Genomic DNA, 17,526 nt, shown 5'->3' on the forward strand with positions numbered 1-17,526 from the left:
TTCTCAAAAATCCAAAAAAAATATGAACTGGAAGAAGTTTTCCACAAAATTTTCCACCGTTGGGAAAATTCGTAAAGAAAAGCCGGAAAAACTATGCTCGAACTCGTGGAAAATTTTCAAAAAAATATTTTCGAGAAGGTAATTTTATAAGCTTTAATCACTGAAATTTTTGGAATGCACTTTTTTTTCGTTTTTGAGTTATGGCCAATTTTGTGAAAAATGTCCAGATGTGCCATATAAGACTTTTCTTTGAAAAATCATAACTCAAGAACGAAACATTGTAGAAAGAAAGTTTTTATATGAAAATTTAAGCAAATTTTCTCAGAAATCCAAAATTTTCTACCGTTGGGGAAATTCATAAAGAAAAGCTGGAAAATCTATGCCCGAGCTCGTGGAAATTTTTTTATAAAATATTTTTAAGAAAGAAACTTTATAACCTTCAATTCTGGTAACTTTTAGGATGTACTTTTCTTTAAATCCTGATCTATGGTCAATTTTGTAAAAAATGCAAAGATTTGCCATACATGCCTTTTCGTTAAAAAATCATGACTCAAGACTCATCATGACTTGTCGAACCGGATTCAAATTATCTCAAAAATATGAAATTTTTGAAATGGAATCAGTTTCCCAGGACATTTTTCACTGTTTAAGAAAAAAAAATGAAAACCCGATTAGCTATTCCAGCTTTCAAACAAAGTATATTTGAAAAGAGCGATCAATAAGATCCAATCCTACAATATTTTTCAATACTTGGAATGGAAAAGAAACAGTTTTTTCAGCTTTGCGGTGTAATGTTTCATGAAAAATATAATCCAATCCGACTTATACTTCATTAAAACCAATCCCATATCGTTTCTCTCAGATCTTTTAAAAAATTTGCAATTGCTTTGATAAAAAAAACCTTGTTTTTCTGATGCTTCGATTGAAATATGGGTTTTCAAAGAAAAGGCTAATATGGTCATTTTTCACAAAATTGACCATAACTCAGGAACAAACAGAAAGTACATCCTAAAAGTTACTAGAATTGAAGTTTATAAAGTTTCTTTCTCAAATATATTTTAATAAAAATTTTCCGCGAGTTCGGGCATAGATTTTCTAGCCTTTCTTTATGAATTTCCCTAACGGTGGAAAATTTTGTAGAAAACTTTTTCCAGTTCATTTTTTTTTTAGTTTCTGAGAAAATTTGCCTTAATTTTCATATAAAAACTTTCTTTCTACAATGTTTCGTTCTTGAGTTATGATTTTTCAAAGAAAAGTCTTATATGGCACATCTGGACATTTTTCACAAAATTGGCCATAACTCAAAAACGAAAAAAAAGTGCATTCCAAAAATTTCAGTGATTAAAGCTTATAAAATTACCTTCTCGAAAATATTTTTTTGAAAATTTTCCACGAGTTCGGGCATAGTTTTTCCGGCTTTTCTTTACGAATTTTCCCAACGGTGGAAAATTTTGTGGAAAACTTTTTCCAGTTCATATTTTTTTAGGATTTTTGAGAAAATTTGCTTAAATTTTCATATAAAAACTTTGTTTCTACGATGCTTCGTTCATGAGTTATGATTTTCCAAAGTAAGTAGGGTAAGTGTTCCCTTAGTTGTGGGTGTTCCTATAGTTGCGGTAGTGCCGTTTTCACTGATTTTATTCCATTAGCCACAGAACCGACACTGCCAATCGACGTATTGGCTTGTTTATACACGGAACAGTTGAAAAGAGCGTCCAAATTGCTTGAAAACTGATGAAAAATCACTAAATTTGCTAAAACTGTTCTTGCTTGTACCAATAGTTGCGGCAAAGTGTTCCTATAGTGGAGGATCCCATAAGAAAACAACGGATACCACAACTATAGGAACACAAATTAAAAAAATACCGCAACTAAAGGAACAGCGTATTATTTTTCACTGACATGCCGTGGATTACTGCGATGAAATCATTTTTCTCATGAAGTCAATAGTCGTTACTTCCCGTTCCAACATCAACATGTGCATTAATTGCGCTTCTTGAATTAAGGTGATTAAATGAAGTTCAATCGCGCTTAGTACCTCCACTATTGGTACATCTACCCTAGTGTCAAGGGAAAACAAAAAATTTCCACCTGAGTTTTCCGGAAAAATAGGCGACCCTGAATTTTTCTCAATTTTTTTTTATTCATATATCCATGAGCCCTGCCTGTGGAAAAAGTTTCATGAAAATCTGAGACCCTTCGGACCAATTTGTACGATAATAAAAAAAAATCCCCATAAGATGCTTCGAGGCCAAATTTTCAAGAGCACAAATCTGAAGAACCAGACAACCGTTCACGCTGAAAACTTGATCGATTGGTCAGTCGCTTGTGGTAATCAATCGATACAATTTTCAGTGTGAACGGTTGTTTGATTCTTCGGATTTGTGCTTTTGAGAATTTGACGTTTGGCTTTGATGCAACTTTACCTGCATAAAATATAGTAAAGTGGAGTTTACTACATTCTCGGTAGTAGTAGCATTTGCTATGATAATGTATCCAGCTCAACTTCACAACATTTTTTTCAGGTGAAAATGCATCGAAGCGAAACGTGGAACAATTTGGTGTCATTATACCTCACAACACCTTTCGTACATACTACAGTATGGCCCATAAAAAAAATACGAAAATTGTTTGACCGTGAATTAAACATCCACAAGCGTTATTTTCATTGTTTTCGTGAGTAAATGCAATTTCTGATTACTGTACTATATTTTGACATATCTTTGCTTTCTAGGACGATTTTTTTTCATATTTTTCTTTTTAACCTAAATGATGTACTGAAGCAAAAAAGTTTGAAGGTTTCGTTCGATTTAAGTCAGAATAAGCGATTAAATCACACTTGATTGTTGAAAATATTAGTTTGTTTGGTTGCCGGGGTCATAGTTTTAGGAGCATTTGTGTCTTATGGGTTTGATGTGCCTTTGTTTCATGTTCGAGTTTAATAAAAAATAAATACAGAGGTGTAAAAGAGTTTTTTTCATGAAGAGATTTGTTCCTACGATTAGAAACAACTTCGATCAGTACTAGCTCATAGGTTTTGATCACACTTATAAGAAAATGCAACAACAATGAGCCGTTTATTTAAAAATATATTTATGCCTCCAGCACTCTAGTTATGAATCCATTCTACCATTCGATATGGACGAATGTTCGAGAGAAGGCCTGTTAAGAATCTAACTCTATCGTTGGTGTTTTAAAAGCTTTCATCACAAAGATACTGAACTAATGATAAAATTTGAAGGTATGCTTCCAATTCCTCTCTAGTAAGGTGAAGAAACAGATAAAAATCGAAAAACAAAGTCCAAACAGGTTAAATAGCACAAATAATGAATAACATTTTTGTTTCGTTTCCATGTTCCATACGAAAACTAGAATAAAATATGATATAACGACTTTCGCCTTTTTTTGGGCCATACTGTACATACAAGGCGTTAGTATGAATCAAGGTATTGTTTACTATAATAATGCTACTGGTAGTTATCTTTAGAGGTTACTATACATGCTTTGAGATTGCGGAATTGAATGGAATAATGTACTTTTGAGTCATTGAGTCCTTTGATCATGGGAAAACGATGTGAGTTTAGATATTTCGAAAGGTATTTTGAGTTTTCCATAGGAATTCTGAGGGTTTGAAAAGAATTCTAAGATTCTCTGAATTCTAGTATTATTATATGATATTCTAGGAATTATGGAATGTCGGTGGGGATTCAGGTATTTATTAAGTATTTCTGCGGAGACGGACCTGGTGTAGTGATTAGAACACACACCGAGGACCTGGGATCGAATCCCATCCCCAAGATAGCTACTTATGAGGTAAAAGTTATCGGGACGACTTTTTTCGGTAGGGAAGTAAAGTCGTTGGTTCCGAGATAAACTAGCCCAGGGCTAAAAATTTAGTTAATAAATATAAAACAGTAATTCTGCATTTTAAGTGTGAATTTTGACATCCTGGATTCTCAGATTCCCTTTGGTATTTTGGAATCTTTGTTGGAATTTAGGGATTCCGTAAAAAAAAATAAGTTTGGCCAAAACTAGTTTCATCGCCTCAATCGATGAAATATGTAATATTAATACGTTATATGGCGTTTTCATTGTTTCAGAAGGGATTATTTACATATTACGTAACTTTTCTAAAAAAAGATTTTTTTTATTAAAAATGTTTTCAAGCTTCGCTGAAAGCACAAATATTATTTGTATTTGACCAAGTTTGATCAAAATGTGTATGAACAGTGGTTAAACTTTGTATGAAAAATATCGTCAAAATATATGTAAAATATAGACTTATTCAAATAGCACTAACTTGCAAATCAGCAAATTTCTGCTAAAAATGTTAACGTTTTTTGTAAGATCTAAGGATGCTTTTTAATGTACAATATTCGAAATGGCGGCGACATGACATCAAAATTACTATAGTGTAATATTCAATAGTATTAAAACTTGAACCTAATATTTTTTTCATCCTCATGCTCTATAAAAGTGTTGATCCATAAGCTTTCAGATAGTGCGTAATTTTGGGGAAATATTGCTTTGCTAAATTATAAATTTTGTAGTATATTTCATAATAACATTTTTCAATTTTTTGACTTCAGCCGATTTGTCGTCATAAAAGTCATAGAAACTTAAATTTTAGTTCAATTTCAATTAAGGATCCTAATAATATAATACATGAGGTATATTTTAAAATGATAAAAAACATAAAAATCTCAAAAAAAATGCTTGATTGTTTTGGCCGCCCCTGTATATGGAGCCCGACCATTGGGCATTGTAGGATTATTGTGGAACTATTAGACATCTAGTAAAAGCTCAAGAACTTGAGTGCGAATAGGATTCCGGTTACTATACTCTTGGAATTCTGATGGAGTCTTTTGTAAGAATCTATGAGATTTCAGTGGGATTCCTCTGAATTCTGGTGTGAATCTGAAGTCAATCTTTGGAATTCTTGTCAAAACCTTTGAGATTCCGTTTATTTCCAGTTCTGTTGGGATTTAAAAGCTAAGCCGTTGGGGTTTTTGTGATATCGATAAGAATCTTAATATTTTCAATGGTAACCCTAGGATTACAAAGGGGATCCTCATTGAATTCTAACGATTACCATCGGAGTTCCTACAATTCCCATTTAATATTACCAGAATTCTCACCAGATCGAATTGATTACAAGATTTCAACGAATCTTAATGATTTTATTACACTCACAAGCGTTTGTAACCATTGGGGTGTCTGTATGGACAAAACGGCTCATTTGAGTGAACGGATCCGATCCAAATCACTCATTTTAGTGTACCGGATTTTTTAACGGTTCAGTAGCGCTCAGAAGCTCGCAACAAAAAAGTGAACTGAACCGAAACAACGGAGAAAAAGAACGTTTCACTCCCTGTTGCGCTACATGCATCGTACTTGTCGTATCTTTTGTCAAATGAACGAAATGAACCTACTCTCGCCAAAAAGTCACGGATCATTCATTATTTTGAGTGATCCGGATCTTTTGAACGGCTCCGATTCGTTTTGCCCATCTCTAGCCTGTATGTCCGAGATTGTTGAGTTTTTCGGGATGTAGTGTGTATCATGTAGTATAATGTATGAAAAAACCAAGAAGGTGTTTGATTACTTGTGATCATCACCACCCATCGCCCACTGGACAGCATACAGTCATAATGTGATTTGTACCACTGGGGGGTGGTGTAGAAGGAGCCATGATTGGGCGAATTGCGATACTGTGGGAAACTGTAGGTCGAGGGATCTGAGAAGGGCTTCCACCATTGCTCTGGATCATTATTGCGCCATAAGTTAAGCAAGATAGACGTCTTAAACAAAGCTATAGAATAATCGAATCCTAGTCTGAGAAGGAAGTTTAATGAGTAAGACAGAGGTAAAAGTAAGAAATTCTTGAGCATCCAGTTAATAGATCCTCGACCACAACCAGATCGCACCCATCATTAAAACACCCCCCATTTTTTCTCCAAAGCCCGCAAGGCTCTTGGTGTTACCCTAGGAGTGATCTTGGCCGTTGCCGTTGCCGCCCTTGGCGTATAACGTAGGCCGTGGAGTACGCGTAGTAGACCCGAAGACCTTGAGTGGTCCAACCGTCTTGAAGTACGCTGCAGTGCTCTTACGTTACTCTTGAGACTGCAAAGCGAGCGTAGAAGTACATTGCGCTTTGGGCCGCGTCTGCAAACCCAATTTAGCAACATCGTCAAGCCAAGTCCTAATACTACAGTGATGACAGAAGGACGAACGCAGTGAGAGGAGTTACTGTAGCCGTCCGTCTGAAGAAAGGAGGGAACCGGTGACGTTGAAGGAAGTACAAAGGTGTGGTAGCGTAATAAAGAAGGGGTCTCGCCACCAGAAGAGTTGGATAGGCTGTTAGGAAGTGAGAGGAAATAAAGGTACCTGTGTGCAAGCAACCGTTCAATAAAGAGGGTTTCACGGTTTTCCAGTGGTTTCTTGGTCGTGGATTATCAAGCGCATATGCCGGAGGCAATGTAGGAGAGGGTCTCATTGATTCCGAATTGAGAGGGCTGTCCCATTAGTTACAATTTTTTATCATTTCTACTAGAGTTTTTTAAAGACCTTTCTCAATGCAACCACTATTGTGAGAACTGGTTTTTATTTCTATGAATTCCAAGGAAAGTACTAGGAACCATACCAGAATAAAAAGAATATCACAGAAACACTTAGAATTTCCATAATTCAACAAGCTTTTAATAAAATGTACAGGGAGCCTCAAAACTCTACCGCAATTTCAGATTTATCGCAAAATTACACTAAACATCTTGTTAAATAACAGCACCTTCATGAATTTGTGCAAATTGTCGCGTAATCGGTCGCATGCTCAATTAGGCGATCAATAACATAAATGTACTTCTGTAATAATTGCTGGAATGAAACATTGTAGTTTTATTAATTTAAAACTATTTACTTCTCTTGTACAGGTAGAACCACAACTAGCAGTGCGTTCTTGTCAATAGACTCTAAATTAATATATGGTTCCTCCCTAGGTCAATGCATTTAAATGCTTCCTCTGTTATAACTATCGGTCCTAGGACGATTATTAACAAAATCTTCTGGAAGCGCATTACCCAACGGGGTGGAGCGGTTATCTTCTTGGAACATTGCGGGATTTCGATATCGATATCGGATTACGTCGACAATGTTTCCATTATCAAACTGAAAATTTTCACAATTAAAAACTTTGGTTTCGCATCCACAGACCACAGCAAGATTTTCCACGATTCATAATTTTTCCTAAGGTTCGAATTTGATTACTGAAAACCACCACATCGACTGCATCTTAGTTTGTCTTATATTGCAACGATAATATGTTGATCAATACCGCTGGGATTTAATATTACAAGCAGCCGCGAGAACTTTCACAATAATCTTTAGATGCATTTTCCCAGACCTGATGACTTTCATAATGGGAGTTTTTTTTCAATATACAGTGCATTTGAAGTATGTTTCTAAGGACAAACTAGAACTAGAGGGGTTTATTTTGAACTTTGGTTTTAACATAATGATGAATAGGTAATTTATTTACTAAACTAACATGTCGAAGCTAATGGAAGTTCTTGTATAGTTTGAATTAATAACAAATGTATGAAGTGCAAGCCCTTGTGCGTAATTGACATGTTTTCGCGTATTAATCATTATCATGTGGCGGAGACATGTCTACATAAAAGGGAGCTTCGAAATCAATCACCGCAATCACTATCGCCCAGTCATGCACCCGTATTACACAACGAAAAATAATATTGCAAACGTCGAACCCATCCGCCAATCATCCCGGGCAATCTGGAAACCCTGAACCACATGGGTCATCGTAGCGCGTAAAAAAAGTCATAAAGAATACGTACGACTGTTTCATTGATTGAGTGCAGCTCTTCTTTGGTCGTGCGATGCGAATAGTTCTGCCATGGATCCCCAAGCGGATCTTCACTTATTCATCAACCGCGATGGGTATTCGCCCTTCGGCCTTACCGGTTTTTTGTAGATCTTGCTAAAATGCAAAACATAAGAAAAATGTACAAACCGAGAACCCGCTCAGGCCATTTTGGGATGAACCCATCTTCATCATCGATAAGCCTTTCACGCATCATCGCCAGGTTCAAGTGGAGCCGTGGTGCCGCTAGCCGAGTGGAGTGCTGCTCAACAACACGTTCGGTACAATACTGCAAGACGACATGGCAACTGTAGTCGACGGAGAGCTTGATTTAAATTTATTACCGTTTAACTTTTACCGTATTTTAATTTTTGGCGCAGTATACGATTTTTACGGGTACGATAGCCTTGAGGAATCGTTGTTTACAAAGTCTTTCATTATAGTTATAACTACATCTTGGACATTGAACGATTTGAAGCATTTCGCCCAAGGAAGCCTTTCCATGAAGGTAATAGAAGCTGCATTCGGATGGACATGGCAGCATTCAAGCGTTTTGAAATTGATTCACACTTCCCGGCAGACGCAAATATGGCACAGAGATATCTTCATACTGTGTACATAGGAGTCACACGATTATTTTCATGGAAAAAAGTTTTGAATGCGTTCAAATAACCTGTTACACATTTATAAATAATAGAAGCTCAGATTTTCCTGTTTTGTAATAGAAATCACCATTTCACAGTCGGCCCTTGGGATTTCATATGCTTGTACATAGATGACTGTACAATTCGTAGTTGCTACACCGAGATTGACCAGTACAATCGAAGTTACACAGAGATATAATAAATTAGGCTTGGGTTTAACTAATTATTTTCAGTGCAGTCGGCACAAATCGAGAGCTCAAAAGTCAATAATGGCGCCGGACACGTCCCTACGGTCATTGTAGAAGGGAAGGAATGTTAATTGAAGAACTAACTACTAGAGATCCAGTTTACCTTTCCATCTCCACAGTTGTTATGAAAAGTATATTGGGTTAGTGAGATAATGTAAGGATTTGTGAGTCATTTATGATTGGTGAAGCGATCTATTAACCTGTCTTATTCGATTTAATGCGAGTTTCAATACCTAACTTCTGAACCTGACTGGCCTAGAAAATTAAAAATTTTCCGTGTTCGAGTTCTGATTGGGTTCGAAAGGGTACAACATTATCGGGTACAGATCGGGTTCGAAAAAGATTGTGCTTTAGTAAAGTTTCGGTCTGATTCAATCAGCAGAGCATTAAAAAAAGATTTTGCAAATGTTTATAACATAAATGAAGTTAAGCATTATTTATAAAATAGCTAAAAAAATAATACGTTTTTCTTTAAAACTGAATGATAAACAAGTTAATAAGCAATTCACTGTTAAAATAGTTATTTATGCAACGAGTTGCAAAATGCAATTATTCAATTATTCAACGAGGCTCGCCGAGTTGGATAACTTCAACGAGTGCTGAAAACAATCGAGTTTCACACAACAATTATTTCTAACAGCACAAACATATTTCAAGAGTATCCACATGGCCCTCCATGCGACGCATAGTCTCAGTAGTTTTCAATCAGGTAGGCTGTGACACAGCAGCCTGATCTTGAGTATGACAGGCAAAAATGTTCACGCTTCAATCGATATTCAATTGATCTGATTACGACGACGGACCAGGTAAGGCGCCGCAAGCAATTTTTGAATTATTTAAATTATTCCTCATGTGCCAAACTGCCTGCACGAACTGTGAAAAAGCGTGAAGTTAGGTCCCGGACATTTTGGTATTAACTTTTCAGCAACCTTCATAAACACCTGATTTTAAATCAGAATGGCTCTCAGGGCACCCTTTAGTCGGATACGAATCGCCAAATGATTGCAACAGCAGAAGCAGCTAGTCATTGAGATTCACAGGGCAGATCAATAAATGGCGTATGAAAAGACGCAGATATTAAATTGGTAACTCCCAAAACAGAACTGAAAAGTGCAATTTTTCAGTACCGAAAGAGTGCTGAAAAGTAGCACTTTTCAGCACTGTTTTTGTTGTCAGGAAAAGTAGGCTTATATGCAACGCACTGGCTAGTAGTTCACGCAACAAGTTGCAGAATGACAATTTTTACAGCACGAGTCGTACATTTGGCTTGCCGAGTTGGATAATTACGATGAGTGCTGTAAAAATCGAGTGCTGCAACGAGTTGCGTACAATATTTGTTTGCAATTTCGTAGAAGACCACTTGAGGGTATCAGAAATCATATCGGAAAGCATTAATCATTGTTAAACATTGTTTTTGAAATTGTTTTGTAATGCGAAAGCATTGCGTAATGGATAATTACAGCACCAGTTGCGTACAGACTATTACCGCACTGAATAATTCAGTGCAGAAAATTAGGCCGTTTCATGACAGATTGGCGGGATGAAAAACAGCCTATCAGAAACGAAAAAATATATTTTCGTGACATGAAGGAAGCAACTCTTCCAGATTATTATGCACTAATTCAATTCGGTCAATATTGGAACTTCTTCTGCCGTTGTCGTAAGCTGGCATGAGCTCCATGATTTTTCACGAAGAAATGAGCTTAGAGCACTTCCACATTTGTAAACCAAACAAAATATGTGATTTTTCTTGAAAATTTCACCAAAACCAATCGAATGTTGACGAAGTTATAGAATTACGAAACATCGACAGTACTGTAAAGGTTAATAACCTTTCTAACCCTAAATGCATGATTTGCGGAGATTCTTCTCACGCTAAGGACGTCTGTCCAGCGAAGGAAGATACCACCAAGTTCACATGCTCGAATTGCGGGGGTAATCATAAATCCAATTTTTGGGCTTGCCCTTCGCGAAGGAGAGTCGTCGAGGCTCGTGCCTGGCAGATGAAAGAAAATATCCGTCCGATAACGATCGTTTCCGGAATTTGCATGCTAGAGTATCAAACAATACTTCATTTTTAGTTAACGATCGCTTGATTAGAAACCATACCCATCAGGATGATCATAATCATACTCACTCAAAAACTAATTTTAATACGTCGGGTAGCCGTTCGAATCTTCTAATTTCGAATGTATCTACCTACGGTAAATCCTTTGCCGATATCGTAGCAGGTAATTCGAACTCCTCCCCTATTCATACTATGAGTACCCATTCTATTTGTTTCAAATCAAATGAAAAAAAAAAAAACTCTGCCGCCACAGGTAATTCCTACTTCGCCTCTTCGTCTACTGAAAATTCTAACGGAAAATCATCAAATGTACCCACTTCAAGTGATATGTCTGCCTCTGATTTTAATTTTCTAACTGAACTATTGAATCTAATGATTGATTCAATGTTTAAAGCCATCACTATACTGGAGCAGTCCAAGTTGGTGTAAAATTTACTAATCAAATTGTTATTGGATTACGTTTTTCTAATGGTTCCAAATAATAATTTAAATATTTTAAATTGGAATGCTCGTTCCTTGAATGGTAAAGAGGACGAGCTGTTTAATTTTATTTTCTTACAGCTAAAAACGTGCATATAGCAGATATTACTGAAACATATTTGAAACCTGGATCCAAACTTGAATAATATTCTATCTTTTTTGTATATCGTAATGATCGACTTGATGGGGCATGTGGGGGAGTTGCAATCATCATTCATAGGCGTATAAAACATCAACTGTATTCGTCATTTCAAAATAAAGTTTTTGAAACTTCAGGTGTTTCAGTTGAAACAATGCTTGGTAAATATACTTTCATAGCCGCCTATTTGCCTTTTAAATGTCCGGACAGCAAGTTAATTTGTTTTAAACTGACTTGCGAAAATTGACTCGCAATAAGTCAAAAAAAAAATTGTCATTAGTGACTCATGGAATAATTCTCAAAGTAATTCCAACTGCAGAATCAAATAAAATTCTGCAAAATTGAGTGCTCTTTAGGATATTTTTCAATTTAATACCCTGATAGCCCCTCATGTTTTTCCTCTTCTAGAAATCCATCTACGATTGATTTGGTCTTAACCGACTCTAGTCATCTTTGTAGCCAATTAATTACTCATGCTGATTTTGATTCTGATCATGTCCCTGTTACATTTCAAATATCCCATGAAGCGATTCTCAATCCAATCAGCTCAATTTTTGATTATTTTCGAGCTGACTGGAATATATATGAAACATATATTGACTCTTATCTTGATGTTAACATTTCCTTACAAACAAAACTTGATGTTGACAATGCTCTCGAAACTTTAAAAAATTCCATTGTTGAAGCCAGGAGCATTGCAATTCCAAAATGTGAAGAAAAATTTGAATCCGTGATCTTAAACTCTTGATCCGCCTTAAAAACGTGAGGAGAAGGCAATTTCAACGCACTCGCGATCCTGCTATGAAAATTATATGGCAGGATTTGCAGAAAGAAATCAAGACACGTTTTGCACAATTAAGAAACAAAAGTTTTGAAAATAAAATTTCTCAATTGGACCCTGGCTCTAAGCCTTTTTGGAAATTATCTAAAATTTTGTAAAAAGCCTCCGAAGCCAATACAGGCATTGAAAGAAGAAAACAAATTATTACTAACTAATTGCGAAAAAAGCTCAAAAACTAGCTTTGCAGTTTGACAGCGCGCACAATTTTAATTTAGGACTTACTAGTCCAATTGAAAATCAAGTTACTCAGGACTTCGAAAATATTCTTAATCAAAAGAACGTTTTCGAAAATTCCTGGGAGACTGATTTGGAAGAAGTGAGAACTATTATTAAAAATTCAAAAATATGAAAGCTCCTGGCGATGATAGAATTTTCTACATCCTCATCAAGAAACTTCCAGAAAGTAGCTTATCATTCTTACTTGATATATTTAACAAATGTTTGCAATTAGCATATTTTCCTGACAAATGGAAAAATGCTAAGGTTGTTCCAATTTTAAAACCAGACAAAAATTCTGCAGAAGCTTCTAGCTATCGTCCAATCAGTAAACTTTTCGAAAAGGTCATTTTGAACAGAATGATGATCCACATCAACGAAAATTGAATTTTTGCCAATGGACAGTTCGGATTCCGCCATGGTCATTCGACCACTCATCAACTTTTACGTGTAACAAATTTGATCCGTTCCAACAAATCTGAAGGCTATTCTACTGGCCTTGCTCTTCTAGACATAGAAAAAGTATTCGACAGTGTTTGGCATGAAGGTTTGATTGTAAAATTAAGGAACTTTAATTTTCCAACATACATTGTTAGAATAATTCAAAGTTATCTGTCAAATCCTACACTTCAGGTTAATTATCAGAACTCCAAGTCTGAAAGACTTTTTGTAAGAGCTGGTGTTCCTCAAGGTAGCATTTTTGGACCAATATTATACAATATTTTCACATCTGACTTACCTGAGTTACCTCAGGGATGTCAAAAATCCTTGTTTGGGGATGACACAGGCCTCTCCGCCAAAGGACGTCTGCGTGTCATCTGTAGTCGATTGCAAAAAAGTTTGTATATTTTTTCTTCATACTTGCAAACTAACTTACAACTAATAATATTCCCGCATAAATCAAAAGCTCTTTATTTAAAGCTTTCAAGTAGACATGTTGTCACAATGAGAGGGGTTCCAATAAATTGGTCAGATTAAGTATCTAGGGCTCATGCTAGATAAGAATTTAACTTACAAAAATCACATTGAGGGCATTCAAGCCAAATGTAATAAATATGTTAAATGTCTCTATTCCTTTATAAATAGAAAATCAAAACTTTGCCTTAAGAAAAAGCTTTTGATATGCAAACAAAATTTCAGGCCAGCCGTGTTGAATGCTGTACCAATATGGACTAGCTGTTGTAATACCAGGAGACAGAGAATTCAAAATAAAATTTTAAAAATGATTCTGAAGCTTCCTCCCTGGTAAAGTACCAATGAGTTACATAGAATATCCAATGTGGAAACATTGGAACAAATGTCAAATAAAATAATTAATAATTTGAGACAAAAATCGTTACAATCTTCTATTGTCACGATTAATGCGTTTTATATTTAGGTTAAGTTAGGTTAAGTATATTAAAAACTTTTTTTTTTCTATGAAATCTACTTACCTGTAAAAAATCTGAACTGCTACGGCAAATGAAATGTAACATGTTATTAACAAAATGTTAAATAAATCTTAAATTTGAGTTATTAAATTAGGATGATGGTGTTGTCTAATAACACACAGAACACCTAGATATAAGAAATGAATGTAATGTTTGAAATGATACTAATGAAAAAAAAAAATAATACCCAAGACGCATTGCCGCAGCCCATATAATAAGTAGTTCAGGATTCAACAGTTTTCTCAAATTCAATGTCTGACATTCCATATCATATCCAAATCAGATTCAAATCCAATCCAAATCCAATCCTTATCATCATGCTCTTCATCTGAACCAACCATGATCAGTAAGATTAGCATAGCGTTTTTCAAAAGACCTGATTCACAGTGACATTGTCCTACTTTCGCCACGTTATGTCAACAGACATAAATGCAAAACCAGGTTGGATACTGCGATTCCCAATTTGCGGAGATACCAAAAAATAAACATTTCCATTGCAACACACCTCCAACTTCGGGCGCCGCCATCGCCGTAATATGATATTACGCGTACTCCCCCACATTCTCGTACACTCGACAGTGGGGTGACACGTAAGATATGTTCACAGTGGTGATGATGACGACAACGACTCGACCGGCCATCCCCAGGCAGCGACGCAAGATATTCCGGCCTAACTGTTTGGTTGCGTGTTGTGAGTTGTTCTCACTTTCATTTTCACTTTTGGCAAGGGAACCGGTTTTGGAAGTTAGGTTTGTTGTTTTTATTTCTTGTCATTCCGTGTTTCTTGTAGCGGATTTGGGCATCGCAATCGCAACCAAAGCCAAAGCCGGTCCAAGGAAGAACGCTTCGTGTGGAGGAGTTGTTGCGTTGGACAACCGGAACGTTGTTGGTGCCTTTGATGAGATGGGTGAATGTTTTCATTGTATCTGCTCGAGTTTTGATCACTTCTTGTCAGCGACGTCTGTTTTGCTTTCATCTGCGTTCAACTTCAATGCTATAGGGTTACGGACGGGCAGTCGGATGAAGTTTTAAGTATTACAAGTAAGCGATGGTACATAAGTTATAAAATTCTAAATTTTAAAATTTTCTTCCAAACTGGCACTTTTAGTTTTTATGAACAAGTTAAATTTATAATACCAACAACCTGATTTTACATTTGTATTCCTTGTTCAATGTGTTAGAATGAAATACTTTGCAACTTGTATCAGAAGGCCATTTATTTGTGATGATTTATGTAATGCGCTAGCTCTACTGTTTTCTGTATTTATAGGGGAAGATGCTATCAATACTCGATTCATCTCGGTTCCGCGATATTTTTAATTCGTTGTTCGATGTTGTGTTGAAAATGGTGATGATACTATGCCACCCAGCATATGTTTCGGAGAAAATTGTATTTTTTTTGTAATGGCTGATAGTTTTGTAGCATATCTATGCCATGATGTGTGAGTAATGAAAGTGAACATAGATGCGATCGGTAGTGTTTTGTTATACGTTTCAATTTCCTTGTTTTCAAGATTTTGTTGATAATTTGGATGGTGATGCGGATGGTACATTTCGTGTGACCCATGTGTGATGTGATTGGAATTGGATTTAGATAAAACCAAAGACAAATGTGATAAAACCGTTGTGAATTATATGATTTTTAGGTTTGTGCAAGGATCACTTCTTCCTTATTGAATCAGAATCTGTGTGTGGCGCTTGGTCATTCGATGACTGATTGGTTTTATAATAAAACTAAAAGGTTGAATGGTAGTTTCCAATGAAAAAAATCTTGATCGTGTCGTTTTCTCGCACGTGCTTATGAGCATTTATCAACTTTCGGTCATTGGCACTAAAACGGTTCTGCTGATAAGTACTTTTATGTACCTATGTTACTTTCGTTATTAATTTGTTAAAACAATGGAGACTAATGTCGACGACAATAATAAAGAAACCAGTATTGAATGCGGTCATTCCCAGCTCGCCAAGTAGAGGAGTTTTTTTTTTGGAAATTGATGACAATGACAATTGTATTATTTCTGTGAGTTCGTTCCTACTTATCTATAGTTTTCCCTTTTCCTCTGGACAAATAAGCCCATAAGGAGCTTTAGCTTTTTGTAACACTGAAAACTTGTCAGCTGTCTTTCATGAAACTAGTTCTTAAAATCTTACTCTCAAAATTCACAGTAGCATTCGCTATTTTTCTGGAACAAAATGCACTTTTGAATTAGGTTTCCTTTATTTCTATATTTTTCTTACATTATACACAATTACGTGAAATTGTATTTTATCAACATTTTCATCAAATTTACTTATCTTGTTTCGAATCTTTTGCAAATAATGCATTTATTACTGCTGTGGGAGAGGTCAAAATATGCATTTCTTTCCGTTTCAGAGAGCGAGTAATGGCGCTGTAGCCTGGGCTTTAGAGCCAGGACATGAGGGAGAAATACCCTTGTCCCAGGACATGGAAAAGGACCATAAACGGAGTGAGCATTAACATTCTTAGCAAAGCCACTTCCAACGATTTTATCTTTATTCCTTAAATGAAACGGTTGGTACGGTTGTCCCCGTTTCTTCAACGAATTTGAAAATTTTCGTCTATCATGTTATTCATACGTGAATAACCTGATCGTCGCAAATTTTTGAATTATCTTTAAACCTGCTTAATTTTTTAAGTCTGCACAGTGGGCCTGGCCATTGTAATATTTGCATTATATCACTGATATTTTGCAAATATTAATACTGACAAGAAAATACCAGAAATAGTTTCGGTATTTCCAGGATGCTATTCATTATTGGCTGTACAAGCACTTAGAATTGAATAGAATAGGAAGATGCTATCAATACTCTTCTGAGGATTGCTTCCGGTTCACTCGCGTTATAATAACGCAAAGTCAGTGATTCGCCACGATCGATACTAGGGTTTCGTTCTACTTCGTCGTAAGCGCTATTATTCGTCGTATCAAACTTAAATTGTTCCACTACGGCGGATATTCCAACTTACCTGCAACATAGATTCATTTTCCAAGTGTAATTTTGTGAAAGCTGTTATGTTTCGTACAATTGATCATCAAAAATGCAATAAAACTACTGTTTTTCGATAAATAACTTCAGTTCAATTATCCACTTTGCACTTTTTCACCGAAATTGCATGGACGAACACGGTTTGAGAGAAATGCTTAGCGATCGACCACACCACTTTATGATACAAGTTTCTTTGCCAGGCACTTATTTCCACTATGGAAAACCTGATTCTATACCATTACCCGGAATACCATTACCCGGAATGCAATTTACCGGAAGACCACTTACCGGAATGTACCATTACCCGGAAAAACCATTTACCGGAATGCACCATTACCCGGAAAGCTAAATCTTCCATTTTCGACGACCTTAATCAGTACATTTGTATATAATTTTTATTCTCTTTCATTAATGCTCAGCAAAAATTAAACACTTTTTTCAAAAGACATCTCCAAACAGCTATGCGCAAATATGTTGTTCGTCTGGGCTGGCGTTACGACTCAACTGGGACAAAGCCTGCTTCTCAGCTGTTCTAGGAGTACTTCCACAGTTAATTGCTGAGAGCCTATGTAAACTGA

The 17,526-nt window shown here is 36.0% G+C and overlaps 1 protein-coding gene across 1 annotated transcript in view; it reads right to left on the minus strand.

The window, feature by feature from the left end:
* Positions 1-17,526, minus strand: part of LOC5572987 (pheromone-regulated protein PRM7) — a 303,931-nt gene that overhangs the window by 198,859 nt on the left and 87,546 nt on the right. The window lies entirely within an intron of this gene.

The sequence above is a fragment of the Aedes aegypti genome, chromosome 3, assembly GCF_002204515.2.
Source record: "Aedes aegypti strain LVP_AGWG chromosome 3, AaegL5.0 Primary Assembly, whole genome shotgun sequence".
Lineage (NCBI taxonomy): Eukaryota > Metazoa > Arthropoda > Insecta > Diptera > Culicidae > Aedes > Aedes aegypti.